Genomic DNA, 27,945 nt, shown 5'->3' on the forward strand with positions numbered 1-27,945 from the left:
TAGTTTGTATTTACTTGTTCATTTTATAGATTTCGTTAGTATTTTTGCTGAAGATTTATTATAACAATTCATTTTATTGTAATTTTATTGATTCTCATCCTTGTCGGTTTTTTCAGCCTGATGATGAGGTTTTATACCTCGAAAGCTTGTACAATAAAGAATGTTCTTCCTGGTCTTGGCAATATTATTTATCATTAAGCTATATATATATATATATATATATATATATATATATATATATATATATATATATATATTATATTAAGGACCTCATTCAAACTGGATGGTATCTAATGAGTGTTTATTCAGAAAAAGTTACAAGCTTTCTTGGACAAACAGTCCACATTATCAAGTACTGTAACTTTTTCTGAATAAACACTCCATTAGATACCATCCAGTTTGAATGAGGTCCTTTTAGTAATTCTACTAATGCACAGAACAATTGTGTATGTGATAAAGTTAACATATATATATATATATATATATATATATATATATATATATATATAGATAGATAGATAGATAGATAGATAGATAGATATATAATATATCAACGGAAGAAAGTCCATTTCTGTATGATTAGACCTAGTACTAGTTTTAGGATAAAGCCTAACTGTATTCAGAAGCTATATATATATATATATATATATATATATATATATATATATATATATATATATATATATATATATACTTTATTTTTTGCTTTCATGTATGGTAAATGTCATTATTAATAATGTATAATTGCAACGATGCAGAAGTTTAATTATTTCATAAACAATCACCAATAGATTAATCCAAATACTCATACTGGCGAGTCAGTACATAACTGGTATGCAATTATTTTTATATATTCTAAATAAGATTTTGCAATACTTAGAGATAAACATTAAACAGATTTCCTCAACTTGGCCATATCAACGACAGATGTATATTCCGTTTCGAGTTACGATTAGACCTAGTGCAGCTATAGTCTGACTACGACGGCATGAGAATCATGAGATTCGAACAAGGCCATATTAATTAACGTACTGTACACCATAACGCCCTCACTTTACCCACGTTTATTTTAAAAAAGGTTCCCTTTCAAGAAATCTTACTACGTATTCTCACTCTCGCCCTCCTACTCCTCTGCAGTTTTTCGTCGTGGCTGCTGCAATCACTAGAAAACATTTATTTTAGCTCTAATGGACTTGTTCGAATGTCTCGCATCCCATCGTAGACCGCTCATAGCTTTAGGATAGTCAAGTGTATTCAAAAGGTACAAATTTCATCCATGCAAAATTCCATTACTAATATTTTGTTCGTGCAAAAGGAAAAATGCTCGATATGAATTTCCGCTAAAATCCAGCACTGGTAAGTAAATGGCTTTTAAAGTGATCATCACATGAATTTGAAAATTGAATTATCCTCCATTCAATGAACTAAGTTATTACCGTCACCCATTTTCCCGCCTAGTACCGGAAGAGTATGTCAATATTCTACTAAAAGGCACAATTAGGTACCCTTATCGTCTTTTTTACGGTATTTAAGGAAAAGTCCCTTGTGGAAATGACGTATAGTATAATGAAAAATAGTATTCAGCGTAAAATAACACCAGAAGTAAAGAGAGGACAAAAGTTATGTTTTTTTCGGAAAGTATTGGACTCCAAAGGTTGTCACTCACAACTTGAAGGCGACAGTCTTAGCTGCATCGTTGTATCGTCAGGAGCTGATTGGACGAGGTAGGAAAATTGAAATATATACTTAAAATGATAGTTCATTGTAGTGTTAGGACCTGTCAGAACAAGGTAGGATAATTATTGAAATGTACTTAAAGTGTTAGATGAAAATGCCAAAAAACAGGCAAATAATTTTGAATAGGGAGCAATGTTTTCGTAATTCAATTTCTGCAATGAACATTTTTAGCCATCGAAGTATGGCTGACCCGGTTAGCAATGGGAAGGCGAAGACTAGGCTAGGCTATTCAGATAAGGGCGCTTCTTTCGGGAAAAGAAAATTTCGATGCATGAGTCTGTTAACTGAATCAGTAATAAAACAAAAAAGAAAAAACTAGTTCATATTTGCTTAATGGTTTTATTTAAAACTTTTCAAAATTCCCAGAGTTGGTTGCCAGAGTTCGCCATGAAAGTAACATTATAAAACATTTGTATGTCATAATTGGTGGTTGAAAAGCAATGATAAAAATGTTCAAAAACAAACCTTTAGCCCCAAATTTAGTGCGGAAGGTTCTTTTAACATTCGGGAGAAAAGAAAATCTAGAAAGAACAGACCCAGTCGTTAAATTATGATAAATTTGAGGCTAAAAGTTTGTTCTCAACATTTTTATCATTGTTTTTCAACCACCTTTTCGAAAATTATGTAATTCAGTCCTAATAGAACAGTGACACAGTCCCTTGCTGGATGGCATCTTCGATGTAACCAGTATAGAATCAGTGCAAGCCCTTTGCGGTCAGACTTCACAACCAGTTGTTGCTGTAGATTAAATTGACCTTGTGCCAGCTCGGAGTTTAGCTTTTACAGCTTATCAAAAGTTGTGTTGACAGTCAGGAGATCGTACACATGTTAAATACCCTTATATTCAAGAAGTGTTGTTCTGTGGCACCTGGTATTAGGCCTAGTTGTCTTATTATATACGTATTCCATTTGGTATTTCTATAGAGTTCAAAGGTAAATTGTAAGTTAATTACAGCCGACCGTCAAAAATTAACGTTGAATTGTTAAGCATCCAAAATACTATAAGAAACTGCCATTTCTCGCTAAATACCTGCCGTGTACCTATAACTTAGTTCTACCTTCCATTTACCTGATTAAACCCACCCTACAGTGGGAGGTTTTGTTTTTGGTAGCTTTAAATTTAGGTGGGTTTAGCGATATACTATGGGTTAATGGCCACGATGCATTGGAAGGCTTTGGGGTAAATACCTTTTTATATATTTGGTTTCACCATAAACTTGTTTTCCGACTTTATTTCGGCACATGGGTGACTTTTGCTTTTGGTCATAGCATGGTCCAAGCCTAACCTAGCCTGGTCGAGGTAATCTGTGAGCCAGTCAACCTTTCCGAGAGGGCGCAATGTAATGCACTTTGCTTTATATGATACTATGTAGGGGTACCTCATGAATAAGTGTCTCGTTTCAAACTTACTTCATGTTTAGAAATTTACATGAATTTTGAAAAATGCTTTTTGGCGCGCGTGATTGTTATGAAGGAAATACAATATATGTATATATATATATATATACATATCCGGATTATTTCCTTCTACTCCGGATGTGTATATATTTATATATATACACATATTGCATATTCCTTCATAACAATCACGCTGGTCAAAAAGCATTTTTCAAAATTCATGTAAATTTCTAAATTTGAAATAAGTTTGAAACGAGACACTTTTATTCAAAAATACACGAAAGCTGCCTTTCTTTATTTCTTACTGGCTCCGGATATACACTCTTCACGTGTTACTTGTGATCGTATAAATATATACATATATATATATATATGTATGTATATATGTGTATATATATATTATATATATACTGACTATGATAGACCGTAATATTTTGTATTACAAAGGTCAAAGGAAGGACCACGTAATGTCCTTTACCAACTCCGGCTGCCGGCACGAATGACGCAAGGAGATGTGAGGGCTGCTAGGATATTTGGGAGAGATTTTGACGTGTACTTCTTTTTTTTTTTTTAATTGATTTCTCGGAGTTTGGGACCTCTGTCTAATTTTGGATATTAAACTTAATGTATAAAACGAGGTATCTCATTTAACATGTGAATTAAGACGGTGGGTTATTATGTTTATGAATTGCACTTGATGCTCAAAGGATATAGGCCTAATTGCTGTTAGAAGACTCCCTTGGTGGTTAGTGACGTCAGTGCACCTTAAGTGGTATACTGTAGGCATTACTCAAGTTTCTTTGCAGTGTCTATTCTGACCCTAGCTGAGCTCCCTTTTCAATCATTCACTTTAAGCCCTGTCCACACTAGCGGGCACTGCCCGAGGGCAAACACTGTTCCCATAACCCGTTCCACTAAACGTATCGACCGAGTATGGAGACAGAACGATGCGATTGTCTGGTAACACTGTTCAGAAGCGAGAGAAAATATAAACAGCTGGAAGTGCCCATCGGGCATGCCCGCTAGTGTGGACATGCTCTTACGTCCATTACACCTCCTTTCTTCAGTCTTGCAGTCCAACCACTCGAACTCCCCCCGTTTCACTGTCTAAAGCACTGAATGGCCGATAGTGTCCCAGTGTTTGACTTTGTGTTAAATTTCCATAAATCTGTCCTTCCACCATTAGAAGACATAATTCACAAGCTTGCCCAGATAATCGTTGGAGTGAGTTTTCATCGTGTATCTAGAAGATATTCTGCATTTCCTTCCTTCCCCCGTTCAAATGTAATTCTCTGTGACGTTTGAATTTCTGTAGAAAAAGCTTTCACAGATCTGACACCACATGAAGTTGGGGACGGGGAAGGGTCCTTTGGTGTAATAATTTTACCACAGATTCTTAAGTATGAAAGATAGTTACCCATTAGAAGAGAAGGATTTCACTGAATTAACTGGAAGTTACTTTAGTTTGTTTTAAAACAGTTGGCTGCTGGAAGTGAGCCAACTTCTCAACGCAATTAGTCGAGCGAGAGATAGAGAAAAGAAAAAAGGTTCAAAAGTAACAACAGCATAGGCATTGGAAGATAGGCTAGGATCAGGTCTCTCTCTCTCTCTCTCTCTCTCTCTCTCTCTCTCTCTCTCTCTCTCTCTCTCTCTCTCTCTCTGAGGTGCATTAAACCTCGTAAGTGTATGAAAGTATTAACTAGTGCTTTTTAAATGCTTTTAAATCTCTCTCTCTCTCTCTCTCTCTCTCTCTCTCTCTCTCTCTGCATTGCATTAAACCTCGTAAGTGTATGAAAGTGTTAACTAGTGCTTTTAAATTATTGCTTAACTCTCTCTCTCTCTCTCTCTCTCTTCTCTCTCTCTCTCTCTCTCTCTCTCTCTCTCTCTCTCTCAGGTGCATTAAACCTCGTAAGTGTATGAAAGTATTAACTAGTGCTTTTTAAATTATTGCTCTCTCTCTCTCTCTCTCTCTCTCTCTCTCTCTCTCTCTCTCTCTCTCTCTCTCTCTCTCTCTCTCTCTCTCTGAGGTGCATTAAACCTCGTAAGTGTATGAAAGTATTAACTAGTGCTTTTTAAATGATTGCTCTCTCTCTCTCTCTCTCTCTCTCTCTCTCTCTCTCTCTCTCTCTCTCTCTCTCTCTCTCTCCCTGAGGCACATTAAACCTCTTAAGTGTATGAAAGCATTAACTAGTGCTTTTTAAATTATTGCTCTCTCTCTCTCTCTCTCTCTCTCTCTCTCTCTCTCTCTCTCTCTCTCTCTCTCTCTCTCTCTCTCTCTCTCTCAGGTGCATTAAACCTCTTAAGTGTATGAAAGTATTAACTAGTGCTTTTTAAATTATTGCTCTCTCTCTCTCTCTCTCTCTCTCTCTCGTTCCGTTCTCAGCTACCACTCTGTTGGTCGCGAGTTCGAATCTCCGACCGGCCAGTGAAGAACAAGAGGAATTTGTTTCTGGTGATAGAAATTAATTTCTCCCTATAATGTGGTTCGGATTCCACAATAAGCTGTAGGTCCCGTTGCTAGGTAACCAATTGGTTCTTAGCCACGTAAAAATAAATCTAATCCTTCGGGCCAGCCCTAGGAGAGCTGTTAATCAGCTCAGTGGTCTGGTTAAACTAAGATATACTTAACTTTCTCTCTCTCTCTCTCTCTCTCTCTCTCTCTCTCTCTCTCTCTCTCTCTCTCTCTCTCTCACTGAGGTGCATTAAACCTTGTAAGTGTATGAAAGTATTAAAGTAGTGCTCTTTAAATTATTGCTCTCTCTCTCTCTCTCTCTCTCTCTCTCTCTCTCTCTCTCTCTCTCTCTCTCTCTCTCTCTCTCTCTAAGGTGCATTAAACCTTGTAAGTGTATGAAAGTATTAAAGTAGTGCTTTTTAAATTATTGCTCTCTCTCTCTCTCTCTCTCTCTCTCTCTCTCTCTCTCTCTCTCTCTCTCTCTCTCTCTCTCTCTCTCTCTCTCTCTGAGGTGCGTTAAACCTCGGAAGTGTATGAAATTGTTAAAGGTCTTTTAAAAATATTGCTTTTTATGCCCTTCTTGACGGGCTTGTACTCAGCGTGACATTGAATCTGCGACCTTGGCTGAAGCACAATAAATATAATAGTGTTCTGTTTCTTTTCCAGACATGGAGGAAAAGGGATTTGTTACAGAAGGCTCAACGGACGTAAGATCTTTGCCCAGAGTCCCTAGTGCACCTTTGTGGGAAATCTTGAACCATACGCAGATATTCGGCAGCTGAAATTCAAGAGAAGGTAAGAATATAACTTTCTGATATCGATGTGTTCGAGTGACAATGTATCATCATTTGTATTATTGCGTGGACTGAGCATATATTAACAAAAAACGCAGAAGAGAAGAAAGCGACATAAGTTGCCAAATTTACTTACAAAAACAGCAGTTCAGGTCGGGAAAACTCGGGTAATAGAGCAATTCCGTTTAAAGTAGTACAGTACCGCGGTTTTCCTTTAACTTTTAGTCTTTGGCATCAAAGGTACTGCTCTGGATTTAGTTATAGTCTTTAAGGGAAATAGAAAGAGACTTCTGGTAGTGGGTGGTACTGGGGCTCTAGGCGTTCATTTGGTTCTGTTTTTGTTTACGTAAATCAGAGTTAGATGTAAAACTAAGAACCCCAGACATCAAGTGGTAATATAGTCGCAGGCTTTGTTCTTTTATTTCTCTTGCCAGAGGTAACACTGGTAGTGTGCAAAAGTCGTGTAGTTGTTTTTCAGTAAGACAGAATGCTTGATGTTGTCCTACATGTGTCAGTAGACCAAGTGCAAATGGTTACAGTAGTCCCAAGTCTCCGGTGTTAATCCCCAGTAATGCAGTGCTGCTCAGAGTCTACAGTAACTCATGCCAGGTACTGACCCAGAATAGATATAAGCCTTTGGTTTCCGGTACTTGTGAAACCTTTGTTGAACTGATAACTCTTGTAATATCAGCTGTTAGTAAATGAAGTGTATGAAATTGTTAAAGTTCTTTTTAAAATATTACTTTTATGCCCATCTTGACGGGCTTATACTCCGCATGACATTGAATTTGTGAGCTTGGCTGAAGCACAATAAATATAATATTGTTCTGTTTCTTTTCCAGACGTGGAGGAGAAGGAATTTGTTACAGAAGGCTCAACGGACCTAAGATCTTTGCCCAGAGTCCCTAGTGCACCTTTGTGGGAAATCTTGAACTTTACGCAGATATTCTGCAACTGAAATTCAAGAGAAGGTAAGAATATAACTTTCTGATATCGATGTGTTCGAGTGACAATGTACCATCATTTGTATTATTGCGTGGACTGAGCAGACATTAACAAAAAACGCAGAAGAGAAGAAAGCGACCGAAGTTGCCAAATTTACTTACAAAAACAGCAGTTTAGGTCGGGAAAACTCGGGTGATAGAGCAATTCCGTTTAAAGTAGTACGCGGCTTTCCTTTAACTTTTAATCTTTGGCATCAAAGGTACTGCTCTGGATTTAGTTATAGTCTAAAAAGGAAATAGAAAGAGACTTCTGGTAGTGGGTGGTACTGGGGCAAAGTTTTTCACCCTTTCAAATGAGATCTGATAGGGGGGTCTGCTGATATGAAGAAGATTGGACAGTTCTCCTCCCGGCTGTAGGCGTTCATTTGGTTCTGTTTTTGTATACACAAATCAGATTTAGATGTGAAACTCAGAACCCCAGACATCAAGTGGTAAAACAGTCTCTGGATTTGCTCTCTTATTTCTCTTGTCAGAGGTAACACTGGTAGTGTGCATAAGTCGTGTAGTTGTTTTCCAGTAAGACAGAATGCTTGATGTTGTCCTTCATGTGTCAGTAGACCAAGTGCAAATGGTTACAGTAGTCCCAAGTCTCAGGTGTTAATCCCCAGTAATGCAGTGCTGGTCAGAGTCTACAGTAACTCATGCCAGGTACTGACCCAGAATAGATATAAGCCTTTGGTTTCCAGTACTTGTGAAACCTTTGTTGAACTGATAACTCTTGTAATATCAGCTGTTAGTAAATAAAGTGTATGAAATTGTTAAAGTTCTTTTTAAAATATTACTTTTATGCCCATCTTGACGGGCTTATACTCCGCATGACATTGAATTTGTGAACTTGGCTGAAGCACAATAAATATAATATTGTTCTGTTTTTTTTTTCCAGACGTGGAGGAGAAGGAATTTGTTACAGAAGGCTCAACGGACCTAAGATCTTTGCCCAGAGTCCCTAGTGCACCTTTGTGGGAAATCTTGAACTTTATGCAGATATTCGGCAGCTGAAATTCAAGAGAAGGTAAGAATATAACTTTCTGATATCGATATGTTCGAGTGACAATGTATCATCATTTGTATTATTGCTTGGACTGAGCAGACATTAACAAAAAACGCAGAAGAGAAGAAAGCGACATAAGTTGCCAAATTTACTTACAAAAACAGCAGTTCAGGTCGGGAAAAACTCGGGTGATAGAGCAATTCCGTTTAAAGTAGTACAGTACCGCGGTTTTCCTTTAACTTTTAATCTTTTGCATCAAAGGTACTGCTCTGGATTTAGTTATAGTCTTTAAAGGAAATAGAAAGAGACTTCTGGTAGTGGGTGGTACCGGGGCAAAGTTTTTCACCCATTCAAATGAGATCTGATAGGAGGGTCTGCTAATATAAAGATGGTTGGATGGTTCTCCTCCTGGCTGTAGGCGTTCATTTGGTTCTGTTTTTGTATACACAAATCAGTTAGATGTGAAACTCAGAACCCCAGACATCAAGTGGTAAAAAAGTCGCTGGATTTGCTCTTTTATTTCTCTTGTCAGAGGTAACACTGGTAGTGAGCATAAGTCGTGTAGTTGTTTTCTAGTAAGGCAGAATAGCTGAGCTTGTCCTACATGTGTCAGTAGACCAAGTGCAAATGGTTACAGTAGACCCAGGTCTCAGGTGTTAATCCCCAGTAATGCTGTGCTGCTCAGAGTCTACAGTAACTCATGCCAGGTACTGACCCAGAATAGATATAAGCCTTTGGTCTCCAGTACCTCTGAATCCTTTGTTGAACTGATAACTCTTGTGATATCAGCTGTTAATAAATAATTATTTAATGACTATGACTGACAGTCACCTCTTGCTTCTCAACACACTGAGTAACAGCATACCTGTTCCATGCTGCCTCAGTGTCACAGCATACCTGTTCCATGCTGCTCCAGTGTCACAGCATACCTGTTTCATGCTGCCTCAGTGCCACAGCATACCTGTTCCATGCTGCTTCAGTGTCGCACTCTTCAGCACAAGAAGTTTTTTTTTATTTAATGCCAGTGAACTGCCTAACATTCATCTTGATAATTTACATTGGTATACTTACAGTAAGTTTTGATTCTGGCAGGCTCAGCTGAAACACTGCACACCATTGTCATAGGTTGTAGTTAATTTTCTCTGGTATCTTTGATAAATTTTTGCATTTATGTTTTCAACTTTCTTCATGTATATTTATAATTTTTCACTTAGGCACATGATAATGGTGTGATTTGAACAGCTTTCCTAATAATCATAACATTTCCATATCATTTAAATGACGTGTAGAATCACTTGGATTGTGACTAAATTGTAGCGTGAAGTACTTTCAAATTCTACAGTAACTATGAGAGTGATAGTTCAGCAACAACTAGAATCACTTTGTCGTTACTTCTGTCTTAAGTTTCCTAGATATGTTTGATTTTCTTGGAAGTCAACGGCACTGTTTCTAGGGCAAGTAAGTCGTCTATAAGCTTCTCATTTCTCGTGTGGTTTAATTGCTGGGTGTAAAAATTCCAACGGAGATATTAACTGTCGTACGCATACTGGTGACAGCATTCGACCATGACGTAAGAGGTTTCTCGTTTTCCTCCACAAGCGCATATATAACACCATTTAACATATTAAACTAACGAAATATATCAGGTAGCGTTTCTGTTGAGTGTAAAGTAAGGTGTTTACTCAATAAATTGACTTTTAAACTATAAACGTATTCTTTCCAGTTGCTTGTGTTTCGGGAGAATTCGTGAGATTCCTAATCAGTTTTATACTTTAGTTTCCCGTGGCAAAGAAAACGGGATTTATTTAGGTTGACAAGTCGGGCGAGTGATATAAACTTTAGGAAATTAACCGTGGAAAATAAAACTAGTAAAGTATTTTTAGGTATCTTGTGGAGAAATGGATTTAGATTGTAAGTATTTAACCGTTGCAAAAATTAGTTGTTATATTTAGGTAGCTTTTTAGGTTGTGGGTTGCTTTTTTTTTTTGCAAAAAAAAAAATCGAGAATGATGGAGTTTATGATTAAGTCGAAAGTTTTTTTTTGAGTAAAGCTGGCAAATAATACGGGAAGTTAGTCAAATAAATAGGCCAAAATCGGGAATTTACTTTTTTACATAGCTCCCCACGTAAAGAAAACGAGATTCTTCTAAAACGTGTAATTAAGAAAACCGACAATTTTCAATTTTTAATATGCAAAGAAAATGGGAATCGCCATAAGCAGTTTTCTATGACAGAAAACTAAATATTATTGTAGTCTCCCAATGTCCCCCGTGATAATGAAAACGGACTTATTTGAAGTATATTTTAATAGTAATGATTCCATGTAACGGCGTATTTTTCTTTAGCATTTAACGTAACAAGCCATTTTTGTCTTCATTTTCCATATAAAGAAAGATAAAACACTACGATTGGGGAACTGTATGCTGTAAATTATTTACCGTTTTTATAGTCAGTTCCATGAAAGAATTGTAAAACGTGCAAGTACAAACTTTGACAATTAGGATCGCTTGTGGGGAAAGTTTCTCTCTCTTTTAAAGGAAAACCTTTGGTGTTTTGGTGTCGTCATACCTGATATATACATTTACTTTTGATTTTGCATGAATTACTGTAGCATAAAAAATGGGCGTTCATTTGTTAATGCAGAATTCAGATTTAACCATCTGATTTGCAGTAATGGCGGTTGAAGTCTTCGGAAACAGAATAAGTTTTTGAGTGAAATAACCGTTTGTTTTTTTTCCGCAAAGTTTGGCTTTTCATTTTACCAACTTTGTTGTTTTTCTTTTTGTGGTGTTTAGTCCTTTGTTTAGTTGTTTTTAAGTAATTTCTCCCTCTTTTCTCCATCTGTAATTTGCAGCTTTCACACCATAATCTTACTGTGTCGACTTTATAAACGCGTCATTGTGACCCAGTACATCAACATTTTACTTCCAAGGCCTGACGGGTAAGGACGGGATTGAGTGACATACTGGCTGGGGGTTGACTGGTTTATTGGTGGTTCCTTACTGAATGAATGTACATGTTGTTGTTGTTGTTTCAGATTTAGCTGGCCTTGTGCCAGCACGGGCTCTTGCTCCTAGAGCAGCCCGTAACTTCGAAGATGTTATTGGCCTGTGCGAGTGGTAAAGTAGCATCTACACACAGACAGAGCAAAACAGAGGTAATGTTTCGGACATCTGTGTTTGTCGGCAGACAAACAGATGGCGATTGTGAGAGACATAAAAAAAGTACAGTTATAAAACATATATCAATGGAAGGGCCAGGAAATTCTACAGATGGCCAATTGAACGAGATTTGAGACTGTTTAATGAATACAATGCAGTAGCATAATATATGTGAAATGGCGAGACGTTTGGCGTCTTCACAAACAGAAACATACATACAGTTTGATACAGAGTTCTTCTTTGGAGGGGTGGCTAGAGCTCTCGGTTAGCACGCTGTTGGCCCAGCGTTCGAGTCTCCGTCTGGCCAGTGAAGAATTAGAGGCATTTATTTCTGGTGATAGAAATTAATTTTTCGTCATAATGTGGTTCGGATTCCACAATAAGCTGTAGGTCCCGCTGCTAGGTAACCAATTGGTTCTTAGCCACGTAAAATAAGTCTAATCCTTCGGGCCAGTACTAGCCTAGAGCTGTTAATCAGCTCAGTGGTCTGGTTAAACTAAGATATACTTAACTTTTTTTGATACAGAAGATTCGGTGGAACATTATGAGTACATGATTAGAATGCTTGCATGGCAATGCAAGTAGTGGTGATTGTACATAAATCGAGACAAAAATGGTTAGGGAGAAACAGATGGAAATATTGTAAGATAAAAGTTGCGTTCCGTGAGTGAGAGAAAATGGGATGCGACCCGAGTGGGTCGTTATGCAACTGGACGGTTCTGTCATGAGTGTTGATGCAACAAACAAAGGAGGGGAAAACAACAAAACAATATAAGAGCTCAAAATTAATTTATTCCACATTTACAAGTGAGTCAGGTCTGGCAAAAGATAAAAACATAAGTCAATAAATTCATCAAAAGGCAGCAAAACAAAATCAAGCAATTAACTTTATAAACAAAAAGGGACTTTAAACAAAAAAGAGGTGCAAAAATAAACTGCAGCAGGCAGAAAATAAAATAGGATGATCAGGTGACAGCCCTAGCTGGCAACAGGGACAAAAAGGGTACCAACCAGAATACCCCGATGGAGACGTTTTTCAGCCTCACGCTGTCAAAGATGAGGAGAAAGGGTCACACGACTTCATGGTCACACTGTTTTTCTACGACGTGCTCCACTTTGTAGGCGTGCAATTTGGCTCAAAACTTTGACCAACGTCGACTCTGTGTGCCAATGCTGCTGTCTTGGTTTCCTTTGTGCTACCAGACCCGACTGGCGAAAGAAAAACTGCAGCTCACCGGTCATCAAAACAAAAAAAACTTGTTTGTAAGGGGCAGCAATCCACAAAAGTGGTGGTAACCAGTTTTGTGTTGTTGCTCTGTGTTAACTTGTTCCTCAGGCTGGTGTGTGGTCCAGTTTGGGAAGAGTTGTTGGGGTTAACTGTTTCATCTGGCTTGTCGTCTAAATTGTCGTGTGTGAAGGAGACTGCATTTCTTTTGGAGGTCTTGGGGGAGGGCAAATGCTGTTGGGGTTGTTGAGGATGAAGGTGCTGGTGTAAGGGTGTGGGAGGGTAGTTGGGGGTGTTGATGGTGGAGAAGTTGTTGGTTTGGAAGTAAGGGTGTTTTTGTTGACTGGGTTTTGTAGGCAGAGCAAGGAGGTGTGATTTGTGGAAGGAGTCTGTTGTCAATGGTGTGTCTTGGTTTCTGTATTCTTGGTAGTCTGGGGTCTGGTTTGTTTGTCGGAGGGGTGGTTGTTGTTGGTTTGTGTTGTGTCTGTGTTACTTAGGCTGGTGTGTGGGTGCAGTTTGTTGTTGGGGTTGTTGTATCTGTTGTGTAGGATTGTGTGGTGCTGTGTGGAGGACTTGTGGGAGGGGGCTTTGTTGTTGGGGTTGTTGGTGAGGTATTTGTTGCTGGTGTGGTTGTCTGAGAGGTAGCAGTTGCTGGTGTGGCTGTCGGAGGGGTAGTTGTTGCTGGTGTGGCTGTTCGGAGGGGTAGTTGTTGGTGGTGTAGTTGTTGGTGGTGTTGTTGAGCCTGAGGGAGCACTCCCTTCATTTTCCAAATTATTGAAAGCAGTGTCGTGCATCCTTTGTACCATGCATGGTGTCCTTGTCCGCAGTTGGGGCATTTGGCTTTTTTTTCTCCTTATTGTTGTGTCTGCATGCAGCTGGTGGTGTCGTGTCTTGAACTGCAGACACGACAAACTACGCATTGTGCCGCGCATTGTTTCTGGTGGTGTCCGAAACGCTGGCATCTGAAGCATCTCAAGGGTTCAGGTGTGTAGGCTTCTGTTGGGAATTTTCCCCATATTGGGATGACTATTTCATCTGGTCTGTTCCCTTTGAAGACTGCTAGCACTTTTCTTGTTGGGTCTCCTGCCTTGTTTCTACATCTTACTGCTTCCTGAATGTAAGGGAGTTCCTCTATGGGGTGTATGGGGAGGGTTATTGGGTATCTACAAATGATGCCCTTCTGTGTGTTTTCTGCTGGATCGAGTATCTGAGCTTCCTGTTTCAGAATCTCAACTGCTTCCGTTGTCTGAGGTGTGATTGTGAAAAGTCTCGGGAAAATGTGACCCGTTAAATGTTAGGTGATCAATGGAACTACTGTGTATGGAGAAAGCCGAATATCACAGCACATCAATCAAAGGAGATGTGTTGAACTAAATTGGAGGTGAGCTCATCTAAACCGACAATGGCTGTTCCGTTCAAATTGCCTACCCAGAGCTTCACACGTATTAATTTTCATCTGTTCTGTTATTTAGTGAAACTTGTTCCAATTCGTGTTAAAATGTGAAAAATAAATAACTTTTTGGGTGAAACAGTGTCCGAAATCATTGCAAGACGTCGACTTTTTTTTTTTTTCATAGCCTCTCAGTTCGGTAGCATTAGTAACACGCAACAAATATCTGTGGTAGAAATATGTGTTTAATAAATAAACTTTAACGTGGATCTAATCTGACCACGTGAAATACTACGATGCTGTTCGGACATGTTAAATTCAACCACTCATCATCAAGCTACCGATCACTTCGTAATTGCATTTCCGCCATATATATATAAAAAAAAGCATTATGTAGGTGAGATGTAACCTACCCATTAGTCACAAAATCATACATACTCGATACAAACAAACGTGTTGTTAACTTGTTGGTGTGTCTCTGTTTTACACAAGTCCTGTGGTTCCCCAGATTTGGCGTCCAAATGAATATACTAAATATGTCAAAGAAACGAGCAGGTAAAAGTTACTGCTACTTTATTACAGATCCAGGCAGTTATATTGCCCCTGACGCCGGGCTGGAATTGACTTCCTGAGGTCGAAACAATAAACAATAATATGCAGTGAACGAGACAAAATTAACGCAAAACATTTTTAAAAATTGGATACAGTCTAATATAAAAAGAAACATGTTCTCTGTAATCAAATAAATACCATAAAGTAAAAATGATTAAAATCCTTCCCTGGCACGTTTTAGGCGTTTTGAGCTTGAAGAAAATGGGGTCACCAAATTCAAAACAAGCTCAGAAAATTTTCGCCGCCGAAATAAAATCCTGGCGCCGATGTGGTGACTTTAAAATGATATTCTTTGGAAGCTTGAATTTCAAGTCAATAGCCCCTGCGGGCTTGTTCCATATGAATAGTATTCATATTGAGACTAAATAACGCCATTTTTAAAAATTATAATTAACATAAAAAAAACATTAGTTCTCGGTAATCAAAAATAATTTCCTTAATACTGGTTCAGTTAATTTAGATTCTTTCCGTTTGTTGTTTCCTTCCTTCCTTCCTTGGTTCCTTCCTTCCTTCCTTCCTTCCTTCCGTTTCCTTCCTTCCTTCAACTCACTTTTTTTGAGGATCTGAACTCTTACGAGTCCAAATTCATGACTTTGTTTCAGCTCTAAAATTTAGATGAGACCCCTTGAAAATGCGGCATTCTTGGGATTTTCATGATTGATTTTCTGTTGTTTTTACTTATTAGAGTTAAGGTGGTTCAGTAAATTTAGATTCTTTCCGTTTGTTGTTGTTGAAACGTGTTCTCCTCTCTTGAATATTTTCCAAAACAAATGCGGGTTTAGCTTGTCTCTCAGAGATGAAGACTGCTAACCATTTCTTTAATCTTGAAGTATTTTTTATAGGCCTAGTGTTTATAAATGCGCTAATGGGACCATTATAGAAATCGGTAGTTGTCAGAAGGATTACGTCACTGAGAAACCTCACTTGAAGTTCCGTTGTTGCCTTGCAAGTCTAATATTAGTATTATCTTCAATCGCCCAATAGAGGAAAATTAAATGTTTTGTCAATGTAGAGTTTGCAGGTAAAGCTAAATTAGACATTGATTCGCCAAAGGGGGTGCACATAATAGGACGCTAATAAATAATTCGTTGTTAAAGTAGCAATCTCAATTTTACTAAGTGTTAAATCTCATTGGTGAATTGTTAAAAATTGGGAGAATGAAGTAAGATTATTTAATAACATTAGTCATGTTGCATATTCGCTGCATACAGTTGCAAAGTCAGTAAAGAATGTTTATTTGATTGTAGAATTAGCTATGTTAAGGTTGAAAATTGTTATTTGAACTGAAAAAATAATTGACATAATATTGAATTCTATAGATATCTAAATAGAAAATTGCTCATTGATGTTATACCCATATTCACTGCAACGCCAGATGACAGATCAGTTAATCAGTGCCGAGTGATTTTCGAAGATGAAAAGGAAGTTTTATAGAAATAGATGAGGTTAAGTTGGTTTCATAGGACTGCAGTATTTTGGAAGTAACATAATTTAAGTTTTGCTTAACAGAGGTTCAAGTCTCTCAGCTACTGATTTTTCCAAACAGGTATATTATTATTATTATTATTATTATTATTATTATTATTATTATTATTATTATTATTATTATTATTAAAATAGTTTAACCACGTTATCGGTTCCATGACGTATCATAATCATCATCATCGTGCTCGTTATTGCGGTAAATGATACACTAATTGATAATGTTAAGCTTACGTTTCTAACTAGATACAGGAAATTATATTAAATTTTGATAGGACAAAATATCATGTTTTATGACATTTATGATGAGAGTGCGAGCACTGTAATAATTAAAAAAATAGTAATAATAAATTATTATTATTATTATTATTATTATTATTATTATTATTATTATTATTATTATTATTATTATTATTATTATTATTATTATTATTATTATTATTATATGACCATGAACTCTTAAGGTAAAATTTGTCGAAAATTTTCTTTCATTCATTCATTCCACCTGGTCCATGTCACTGCTCTGAAGTCTTGGTTTTTGATGGGATGCTTGCCTTGCGAGTCTGGTATGCTTCACTTGGGCAACGTATATCATTTTCGCTTGCAAAGGCGACTGCACCCATTGGTGGAAATTGCAGTGCGTGATAAACCAGCTTCTTTAGTAAACATAACACCTGTTTCGCTAACTTAAGCAATAAAACTGTAAAGATGCGTGAACGTAGCGTAAATTTCTGACATAGTAGTTTGTGATAATGCAAGTGTTTCAAGGGAATGTTTTCAGTCTGAAGTGATACTGTTGGTATTAAACATCAAGACTTGTCTTTTAGTCGAGCAGTTATCTTCAGAGAAACTCGTTTAACGAAACCAGTAAAATGTTACGCGTTGATATCGTTTGGAAAATACGGGTCTGGCTACAAAATGAAGAACCCGGTTAATTTCCAAGTATGTTTATTAAATATCCGTCACAATCTTTAGAGACGACAGTTTTAAGGTATTTAAAAAAAGTATTTAGTAAGAAGCCAAGATATACATGAAAACATATATTGACGAGGTTTCATAAGGCTTTGGTTTAACAACATTGGAAAATCATTTTTTTTTATGTATTTTTCTTTGCCCTTCATTTGAGTGTTCTGGGTGGAATCCAGGTTAGGTTGTATTTGCTGTATTCGTTGTTGTGTGTTGATTCGAATTCCTTTTAAGCGCACGAACCCTTCTCGGGTAGATCTTTGAAGTAGGCCTATTATTTATATAAGATTCTTTAGCTCTTGAGGCCTATTTACCCAGAAGAGTAGTTCTCGAAAACTAAGGAATTTTATATCGATATACTTCAAGGAGTTTACCCAAGTAGGGTTCATGCTTAACTGAATTGAAATCAACAAAAAATCTCGTGTGCAGTAGGAATTTTACCTCGCTTGAAGGGCAATGAAAAATACGTAAAATAATGATTTCCCAGTGCTATAAACCCAGATCCTTATAATATCGTTTATTTTTGCTTTCGAGTAATCCTTGGTTTCCTGCCTTTTCCACCAATGGTACAAATACCGTTTTTAACTAGTGAAAATTTTAAAAAAATTGTTTTCTTAAAGCATACCAGAATCGCAAGGCGAGAATCTCATCAAAAATAAAGACTTCAGAATGGTAACTTCCACCAAGTGGAATGAATGGCTTGGAGAATTTTCGTCAAATTTAAATTTCTTTTATGTTATGCCCCAAATATTGGTGTATTCGTCCTTTTAAGTATACTTTCCAATAATAACTATATCGAGAATATAATGTACTGATAAGATCTGGCATTGAAATTAACATGAACAACGATTCGCTTATTGAAGCGACAGTATAGATAATTTTCTTTTTTCTTGTATAGTAGAATTATTTAACCACTGTGATTAATTCTTTGATTACAGGGCTTTGTTGGAACTTCGTGTTATTTAACCACTAAATGTCTTTGATTACAGGGCTTTGGTGGTATAGTGAAGTGGAGATGATTTACTGACGCCTTTGCTAAAAACCATTCTGTACTGGAAACTTCACGTGCTACTGGTAAAAGATGTGGATTTAATCTTGATTAAACCGTTCTGTCATGTTAAAAGATGGTTGTAATAAAATATACAGAAATGCAGTTGCGTATTTTATTTTATTCCAGCAATGAATTATACAAATTTATCGTAAGGCAAAAAAGCAGGAAAAATAAACAAATTAAGGCATACAAAAAAAAAAAAAAAAAAAAATACAAAAGTAATGAATTATACACAATTTACTGTAAAGAAAGCGAGCAAAAAAAAAAAAAAAAATTAAAAAGTGGGGAGTTTCTAAACTCATGAGACCTGATTCAGTACTACACAAACGGTAATACATCCTCCTCTCCTTTCGGGCTTGTGTTGATTATGGTTGCATCCTCCCCATGCGATCGGGAAACACGAAGAGAGTAGACAAAAGCCACCGATGAAGGCCCCCACCTTCACGCACAAATAGAAAGGTCGTCCGAGAGACGAGACTCCCTGCAAAAGCGACAGTCTAGACCGATGGCATTGTCGTCTACCCTCCCCGTGTTCCCCGATCCCATGATGACGATGACAACCATATACTTTCATTCAGAGGATCTTGAAGTTTAGCCTGGTGGACATTCAGAGGTGCGAGAACTCTCAATCTTCTTTCACGGTATTTCCTTGCCCTCCCTAATCTTGTAAGCCGTCTTTGTGCCACTCCAACTGCCTGCTATTCTGAAATGAAAATAGAACTGTTAAGAAATGGCTTGAGGCGGGACTGATATATAAAATATACAACATACAAATCATTGACATGTTTGTGCAGGAAGGTGACGGTTTAGGTCTAATATGCCTGGGTCTATGGTACCTACCCTCCTCGTGTCTCCCGCTCGAATGATGACGATAGCAACCACATTCTTGAAGTTTTAATATTGTCTTTCACAATAATTCCTTTTCCTTGGTGTTGGTACTGTTCTTGTAAATCGTCCCTGTGAATCTCAGACTGCGTGATTCTGAAATAAAAGTAGAACTGTTAGAAAAGGCTTGAACTGAACTGCATATAAAATATACAACATAAGAATCATTGACTAAGGATATAAAAAAAAAAAAATCGACAGGCGAACAAGTTTCAAAAAGCGTAACTCCAAAACTTGGTACTATTCGTAAAAAGGGAGTAATATTTTGCATAACGGGATAACGAGTCGTTTTCTAAATTAAATCCATGAAAAACGAGTCGAGGGATAGACTTCCAGTTCGAATTCCCTGCTGTAAGTTAGAAATACCCAGAACTTCGTCGTCAGCCTGAGAACCTATCAAATTAATACCTATAAAAATGCAAAACTAAATCCTAATTTCGTTTCCCCTAAATAATCACGATGAATATTTCTTTAGAAAAGATGCTTTTTGTACAACAGTAGTTGCAACAATTTTCCGTATGACTTACTATACTCCACAAATTTAATCATTGTAATACCAGTACCAGTTGCTCCTTAACCTCTGTCTATACCTGACTTGTTGAAGCGGGTGATATTACTTTCCTTTTTCTAGAATTAGTCTCAAGCTTTCCTTATGACAAAATTATACAAATATTACTCATCATGGTTTGCAAAATGCTGACAATACGTTTTAAAAGCACTAAAAAATCTAGTTCATGACTTGACATTGCTTTGAATATTGGAATTGAAAAGTTGATTGTCGTTATGGTTAAGTCTCTGGGCAGTTTTAGTACCGTAGCTGCTTCAGATATTCCCTCTAACTTGAGCACTTCAGTTAATTTCATATTATGCCCTTCACCCTAACATATAAGTTACCCATATGATTAGCCTACCATTTGTTTCATTAAAAGCCAAATACAGGATAAAGTGATTCACCATATTAGATATTTCAAGTTACAAGTACAATCCTTTCTCTTGTATGTAAATGCTAATTATTACGTAATTTAATGCATTCAGTGACCATATCACCTCTCTCTTTACAAAACATTTTAACTAATGTTAAAATATGCTTAATACACGCGAATACTTCACTTCTACCGAATGACTAACCACATCCTAACTGTCCTTAATGGGACAACCCGTCAGTTTTGTCCAATTCAAGTAAAATTATCCTGGGCAAGGCTTCATTTCTTTTCACGAATAAATATAACGTTAAGAGATGATAGTCAGTATACCAAATTCTGAAGTTAAACAGCCGTCATAAACTTACTAACCTATTTTTCACCACTGGAGCTGTTCTTGAAGTACGATCATGTAAAACGCCTCTTACACACATCATCATCTATGCGTTCCAGTCTTGAAAATGTCAGTCATCGAATTTTGTCAGAGGTTTGAAGGCAATTCCTGGAAAAGTTAATAATTCGCTGCTATGGAAATCTTCAACAACTATCTTGAATACACATACGTTATTCTTAGTGGATTGACTGTAATGCAGTTTTCTCAGTTCTGTGTCTGAGTAAAATTACATGACTATATTGCTAACACCACACAGCATTACATACAACAGCTTGAGTTTATTTCAAAGCACCACAAACTTGACAGTATTAAGTACATGAAATTCTTCGCTTGGCAAGTACTTTAATTTCTTCTGTCGGTGGCAGTCATATAAATCTATGAAAAAAAAATTTAATGTATACTTTCACATAATAAGCACATGATGAGGAGGCAGCAAGACGAAATCCTTGAGGTCGGTCTAGGTCTGCAATTTCAATGACTGTTGGAGCGAATCTTCACCTGAACGATTCCTGACCCGTACCAGCTGTTAAAAAAAATAAAAAAAATTATACTTTATAAATTATAAGAGTAATTATAATAGTAAAAAAGTTTAAAATATTAGTAGACAATTCTACTTCAACAAACGTTATTCTGCATAGTCTTAAGGTCCTTCATGGGATATCAACGTTCCCTACAATGAAAAAAAGTGGAATACGTATAACTTGTATACGGCGAAGTTGTTAAATCTGGATAACTCGTTAACCTTGTTTAACAAACTTCCCAGATAAAAACCAAGAACATGTTGCTAGTTTTTTAATTGCCTAATATATCTCCTGAATTGTTGATGTTTATTTCTGACAATTCGTTTTGGACACCTAAACTGAGCTAACATCTGCGGATTCAGTCAACGTTACAAGCAAAAATCGCTTCTATTAACACCCACGATTACACAAGAATGTCTTGTGACAAACATGTAAGGGAAGCTCGGTCTAGGGGTGGATGAAAATTACTGCAAGAGAAATTTTTTTTTTCTGTTTCCCTTCTGAGTGGAAAACGGCGAGGGGGCAATTACGCTACCTGAGCTTAATTACCCATTTATCACGCCTATTAAGAATATTTCAGTTGATGTTATTTTTCAAAGTAACGAAGACTAAGAATAAACTCGCATCTATCTTATGTCTGTGGCAATATTTACAGATTTTTTCAACACTCCAGTCACACACAAGTTGTACTGAAGCTGGGAATAAAACAAAATAAAAAAAAAATTGCTCCAAGATAACTAAGGCACATACGTACTCAAGATGTTGGCATACTTGACGTAATTCCTTTACCAGAAAAAGAAAAACTAATATCTCAAGGCACTGCACACATTGCGAGAAGCTTCCATCTAATCGAACGCAAGTTAACATGAAACTAATAAAAGAAGTGATTCAAAAATCACCTCAAAACGAAGACTTAATTATGCATGTTCTGTGCGTATTTTGTATCTTATTCCAAAAATGATCCATGGTATAATGCTACTTAATTCCTTCCTTTTAGCATACTTTGCACATAATCTTTTCATTTTTCGACATGTCAACAATGTTTAGCTATTATCAGTGTTTCAAAAGGTTACTTATAAAATTCTTGGGTAAGACTATGGCAAACATCCAATTTTTATTAATATAATCAAATCATTTATCGGGTCTTATTCTCATTCCTCAGATCTTCCTTTTATTCATTTATATCTAAATAAATTTGCCTCGTTTTCCCAACTCGGGGAAATGAACTTACCCAGTCCTGGTTGTTTCGGCCGTATAAGTCACTTTAGGCCGTAACATCCAAAACAATGTAAGACGTTATGTTTATGGTATTTACCATTATCATTTCATGTTTTACGTACATCCCCAAGGGGCTGGTACTAAACACGGCGCTCATTTTGAACGTAAACGTGCTTACGGCCTAAATGACTTACGGCCTAAATGACTTACGGCCGAAACGACCCGAATGCAACTTACCTTGTCAGATCAGTATTGAAAGATTGACTTGCTAAATACATGCAGTATTAATGTTATAAGCGGTATTTTTATTAAGTAAATCTAAATGCTACATTGTAAATCCTATATGGAAAGAACTTAAATACTATATATTGTAATTTTTATCCGTTCTAGTTTGCACTATCATTCATATAAATTTAGAATGAACAATGGTGTAAATATGACCACAGGGCTCCCAACAAATCTCTTAAAAATACGTGTAACCAGATCATTTCCAATTCCTTTTATAATTATACTGACAGCAGTTTCATAGGGAAACAAAACTATTCCACCAATACTAATATGAGCAGTATATAATTCTGCACAGCTGAAAAGTTTTCAATGGTAAGTTTCAATTTAAACACAATTTAATACTATGTAAATTCTTAGAACCTCCGAAAACCTGCATTATAATATTCCACTTCCTCGCAAACTTGTAAAAAAATTCTTTCTCATTGGTTTATCAAAAGGTGTATGACGTCATCCACAATTTATTCATATTGTCACGCCAATCAGTTCTGATATCTTTAGTCCACAGATATATTAAGAATTTTTCGCTTATTTCTAATGTTTATTGACATACAACCCATTTTACGATAGGGGTGATTCAACAAAATTACATTTGATTGTAATCCTAAACTTCCCGTTCCGATTTCTTCCGATTACAACAATATTCATTACTATATATTTTTTTAATTGACCTGCTCGCAAAATGAATTGAAAAAAAGAAAAGTTCACGAATTAACAGATCTTCCTAGGCTTATTACTTTTATAACAGTATTACATTATTTTACAATGCGTTACAAATATGACTATAAATTTCTGAACTAATGAAAGCTAAAAGTGAAGAGTGAGATGAGCAATATGAACTTTCACCGGGGTAACATCTAATCACGCAATTATATCCATTGACCAGTCTTTCTTCTTTGAAAGGTCAACACAATGGCAAGAACTAAATTTGGGCAAGTAGTGTTACGTCTCACGTTAGCAGGCTGTAAGCCCATTGGATATGAAATCAACTAAAATACCAGAAGTTTCAGGGTACATAAAAATCTAATAAATTAAACATTTGGGTACGATGTCCTCAATTATCCAAGTCAATAAAGAACCAACTGGAAATTCGTCAAATGCAATGTGGTTCCAGTGTGTTGTCCTCTCGTGTACACCCAGGAGCCTATATAGGAGCGAGAGCACACTCTCCAAGCTCTGTCCAGATCTCTCACGCCAGTTATCTGCAGATTACTTAAATCAGATCCGTAAAAACTGGTACAATTCGTATTGAAAACTTTGATTTTTGCATCGAGTGATAAAAAATTAAACTGAGACAATGAAATTTGCTCTCGTTTTAATATCAGAGACTGGAGGTTTTCCATCAAATGTACCGATTGTATTATGTGACCAAGATGCTTTACCTTATTAACTATTTTGAGAGTCTTATTGCGTAACTTCAGTTTTATATCAAGACCATTGCCATATATAATCGACTCGCATTTATTTGGATTATATGAAAGTCCAAAATCCGCGCCAAACTTTTCACATTCGTCAAGTAAATACTGCACTGATCTACGAGTTGGTGCGAGTCAAGTTAAATCAAGAGCATAAATACAGATTATATAGCATCCAACTCCAGCCGCAGTAACGCAACGAATAAAGCTATCCATGTCAAAGAGTATAAAGAAAAGGTGACATGACTCGCCCTTGCTTAACCCCATTTCTTACAGCAAATCTGTCAGAGTACGAATGCTTCCATTTAACCTCTCTGTACGCAAATACATAGTTATCATAAGTCTTGCAACTAGGGGACCAACACAGACCACGATCCATTAGAATTTTGAATCGCTTAGCCTACTTCACCCTCTCAAATGCCTTCGAACAGTCGAGCAGAGTAACTATCACACTAGAACTGCTTTAAACAATATTTAGTGGTTTCCATAGCTGTGAATACAAAGCGCCGTAGAAAAAAAAATCCTTTACAAGCAAACTAATAGTCGCTTGATTTAAATGTCTTTAAAATACTCAATAAGTATATAGTCTAAGAATGTACAAAAACTACTATTCAGCGCAGTTGCTCTGTAATTTTCAGAATTTGTTATCCGTTTTCTTTTATTTTCTAACTGAGGGCGAAAATGTGACAAGGTAAAAAATGTCACTGGTCACTCCATGACGTAAGATAATAGTCAAAAGGAATGATAAAAAAAAAAAAAATAAAATAAAATAAAATAAAATAAAAGTTTCTTCGGGGCTTCAATAAAAGCGTCGCTGTAAATGTCATATGCATCGTATTTTTTCCTTTTTTCTTTCTAATAGCCGACTCCACCATTGCTGGAGCGATAAAGTAAGGGTGTAAATATTATTAACTGAACAAGCCTGACAGTCTGAGTATATTACCTCGCGTGAGGACGATGTATTAGCAGGCTGTTCACTGTATAGTGACTTATTTTTCTTTGAAAATCTTACAAGCATCCCTATAATAGCGGATCCAGAAAAATTTCATGAGGGCCTGGCACCAATTTTCATGTACATACATCCCTATATATATATATATATATATATATATATATATATATATATATATATATATATATATATATATATATATATATATATATATATATATATATATATATATATATACATACATATATATATATTTATATATATATTATATATATACACATATATATGTATGTGTATTATTAAGATTATTTTTTCTCAAAATTTTTATTATTATTTCTATAATAGATTTTTTTTATTTTTCCCCATTTTTATATTTCTCATTCTATATAAATCTTCATTATTATTATTTTGTCACTATTTTTCATGGCAGGGGCACGTGCCCAGGTGGCCCCCCGGCTCTCTGGATCCGATAGTATGACCTTACCTATTTTTCCATCAATTATATTTGAATTTAAAATTGGACCAGAGCACAGAGTAGGCCTACTATAACTTCTCTCCAAAAACCGCGCTAGTTTCCAGTTGAACCTGGTTTGCCTCCTCAAAGCAGCAACCCAGCCTTTCGCTGGGATCACACAATCTTTCCAGATATTGTGCCAACAAGTGGACTGATTCAGAAATTTCCTCACTCTTGAATTCCACCCCACTAAAATACCTCTCGTGCGAATTCTATTATCACGACTACTGCAACCAACGCTCCTGCTATTATCATAACGATCACCACCATCATTACCAATGGTGACATTATCGGAGTTCTTTTTAGAACTCGGAATACAAGACCTGGCTGGTTACTCCATGATTTCAATTAAACGAGTATTAAGCTAAAAATAATTCTGCAGAATGAATAGTGCTGTTAAGATTTGTACAACGAACTGCATGAAATATAATGTTAATACTCAACTCCTCATCCATTGTATTTCTGTAATTATCTTTACCTAAGGCCGTTGCCTTACTCCATTAGAGTTTAATCTCAGAATTATTTTCCCTTTCCACTCTCACCATATCGTTAACCAGTTGGACGATTACTAATTTTGAGGACCAAAGGGCGGTGATCGGATAAATCAAAATCTTTCGCAATGCTACAATCCAATACCCTATCGTTCATGCGAGGATTAATGAGCATATAATCCATTAAGGATCTCTGATTCAAAGCGTTTATAAAAGTATAAGATATGTTATGTCGTCTATCCAAAAAGGGAATGATAAAACTCGTTACTAATCAGCAAATTCATAAAACATACTGGCCTTTAAATCTGCCCGGCCGACATCACAATTAAAATCTCCCGCAATGAAGAGCCATAACTCGGCACAAGTGCTACAAATTGTATACATTTCACGTAACACATTGAAACTTCGCTAATTGATGGAAATAACTCGTAAACTTAAATGTTACACAAATAATTAGAGTTAGAAGTAACTAAAAGCACCTACATTCAAGTTCGAATTATATTCGTCATGTATACGACCACAAGTTACATTTGTCTTAAATACTGCATAGAAATAGAGTGAGCAGTTTATTGAACATTTTCGGTGGTTTAATATATATTCTGGACATACGTCGACTTTCAATAATCGACAATAAAAACGCATTTAATGCGCAAGTTCTAATACTCTCACCAAACTACACACAGCTAAATTATGTAGCAAGCACTTGTGGGAGACTGAGTTCTTAGCTTCCAGACGGCTATTGTTAATCGTAAATGTTTTAACATTTTGTGCCTGTGTGTGAAAACGCTCTACCTAAGACTACCAGCAGCTCTACAGGTTCTCATTTTAAGGGTATTGCTAATATACGTTGTGCTGGTTAACACTGACTGATTGGTATACGGTAAACGGATATGGAACTCCAGCATTTACTGGTTCTAATGTAGCCTACATTATTTTTGGTTACGCTGTTGCAATAAAAACTCCAGGGGATATATTATCACTTTCACCCGAGATTCTTGGCACTGTTTCGTGTGGGCTATAAACAGATTGCATTCACTCCAAAGAAACTGTACATAAATTATACCACAGCTCCATGTGCAAACTTTAAAGTTGTAGAATAATTGCAAAATAACTCTGCTATTATTAAAATGAACTATTGAGAAAAGATCCTTTGACCAGAAATAAACAGGGCTTCTTAGCGGATTCATGTTTTAACCTACATATGAACCATTGCTCACACGCAAAATGCATAATATTTCCTTCCCCTCGAGAAATCCCTAAATAAGAAAATCAGCCTGGAATAGCTTAAACTCATATATTCAACTGAGGAACAAGATAAGAACTTACTTGAAAATTTTTGTCTTGTATAGAGCCAAATCTACATAACCACATGAATGACGAAATCAGCTCTCTTCACCAAACACATTTCAACAAGCAAATAACCCTCCCCTTTCTAAGAGGGGTTTTGAGATTGAGTTTTTTTTTTTTTTTTTTTTTTTTAAAGAAGGATGTAAGAAAAGGGAAATATTCCTTTGATTTCCAGTGTCCTTGGGAAACAAGCAACGCCCTCTACTCTGTTTCCCATGTTCTTTCACTTCATTTATTTTTCAAGAGAACTTAAAAGAACTAAAACTTGAAGTGTAGCGTGAACTTAAAAAAAAAAAAAAAATTAGTACCACATCGTAATATGGTTTACCAATCGCTTTCAAGCCATGCAGACAACCCATTCTGTTAAAGAAAGGTATGACGAACAAAAGTAAACACCGCATGATTTACATTTTGACAAGAATTCAGTTGAAAATTACATGGACATGACAGTAAATTGGCGTAAAAGCATTTATAATTTACGTGAGAAAACGATATATTACTTAAGATGTGAATCATTATTCTTTCGTAACATATAAAGGATTTAAAAAAAATACTTTGTCTTGCATCACAGACACTGCAGTAGCGTCTAATCAAGTATCATCTAAAATTACTTAAACAGAAGAAAATCAAATATTAATTAGGGAAACTAAAACAAGATTTTTTCTTTTTTTTTTTTTTTAGCATTATAAGGTTCTTTTGGACGGTTCATCATTACATTCACTACTTTATCGTAATACAAT

General features: G+C 36.3%; 2 long non-coding RNA genes across 3 annotated transcripts; one reads left to right on the forward strand and one right to left on the reverse strand.

Annotated features, from left to right (window-relative positions):
- Positions 1-1,641: 1,641 nt before the first annotated feature.
- Positions 1,642-18,365, forward strand: LOC136835569 (uncharacterized). 2 transcript variants are annotated; one of them, XR_010852198.1, is made up of 5 exons: positions 1,642-1,724; positions 6,254-6,382; positions 7,224-7,352; positions 8,269-8,397; positions 18,202-18,365. It is a non-coding gene; the product is annotated as an uncharacterized lncRNA (long non-coding RNA). The 2 variants fall into 2 exon arrangements; XR_010852199.1 differs by having other exon boundaries at positions 1,674-1,790.
- On the reverse strand, positions 18,362-27,330 carry LOC136835568 (uncharacterized). The gene is made up of 5 exons (XR_010852197.1): positions 27,185-27,330; positions 20,864-20,985; positions 20,441-20,570; positions 19,104-19,244; positions 18,362-18,966 (listed from the first exon to the last, which is right to left on the reverse strand). It is a non-coding gene; the product is annotated as an uncharacterized lncRNA (long non-coding RNA).
- Positions 27,331-27,945: the final 615 nt, after the last annotated feature.

This window comes from Macrobrachium rosenbergii, chromosome 55 (assembly GCF_040412425.1).
Source record: "Macrobrachium rosenbergii isolate ZJJX-2024 chromosome 55, ASM4041242v1, whole genome shotgun sequence".
Classification (NCBI taxonomy): domain Eukaryota; kingdom Metazoa; phylum Arthropoda; class Malacostraca; order Decapoda; family Palaemonidae; genus Macrobrachium; species Macrobrachium rosenbergii.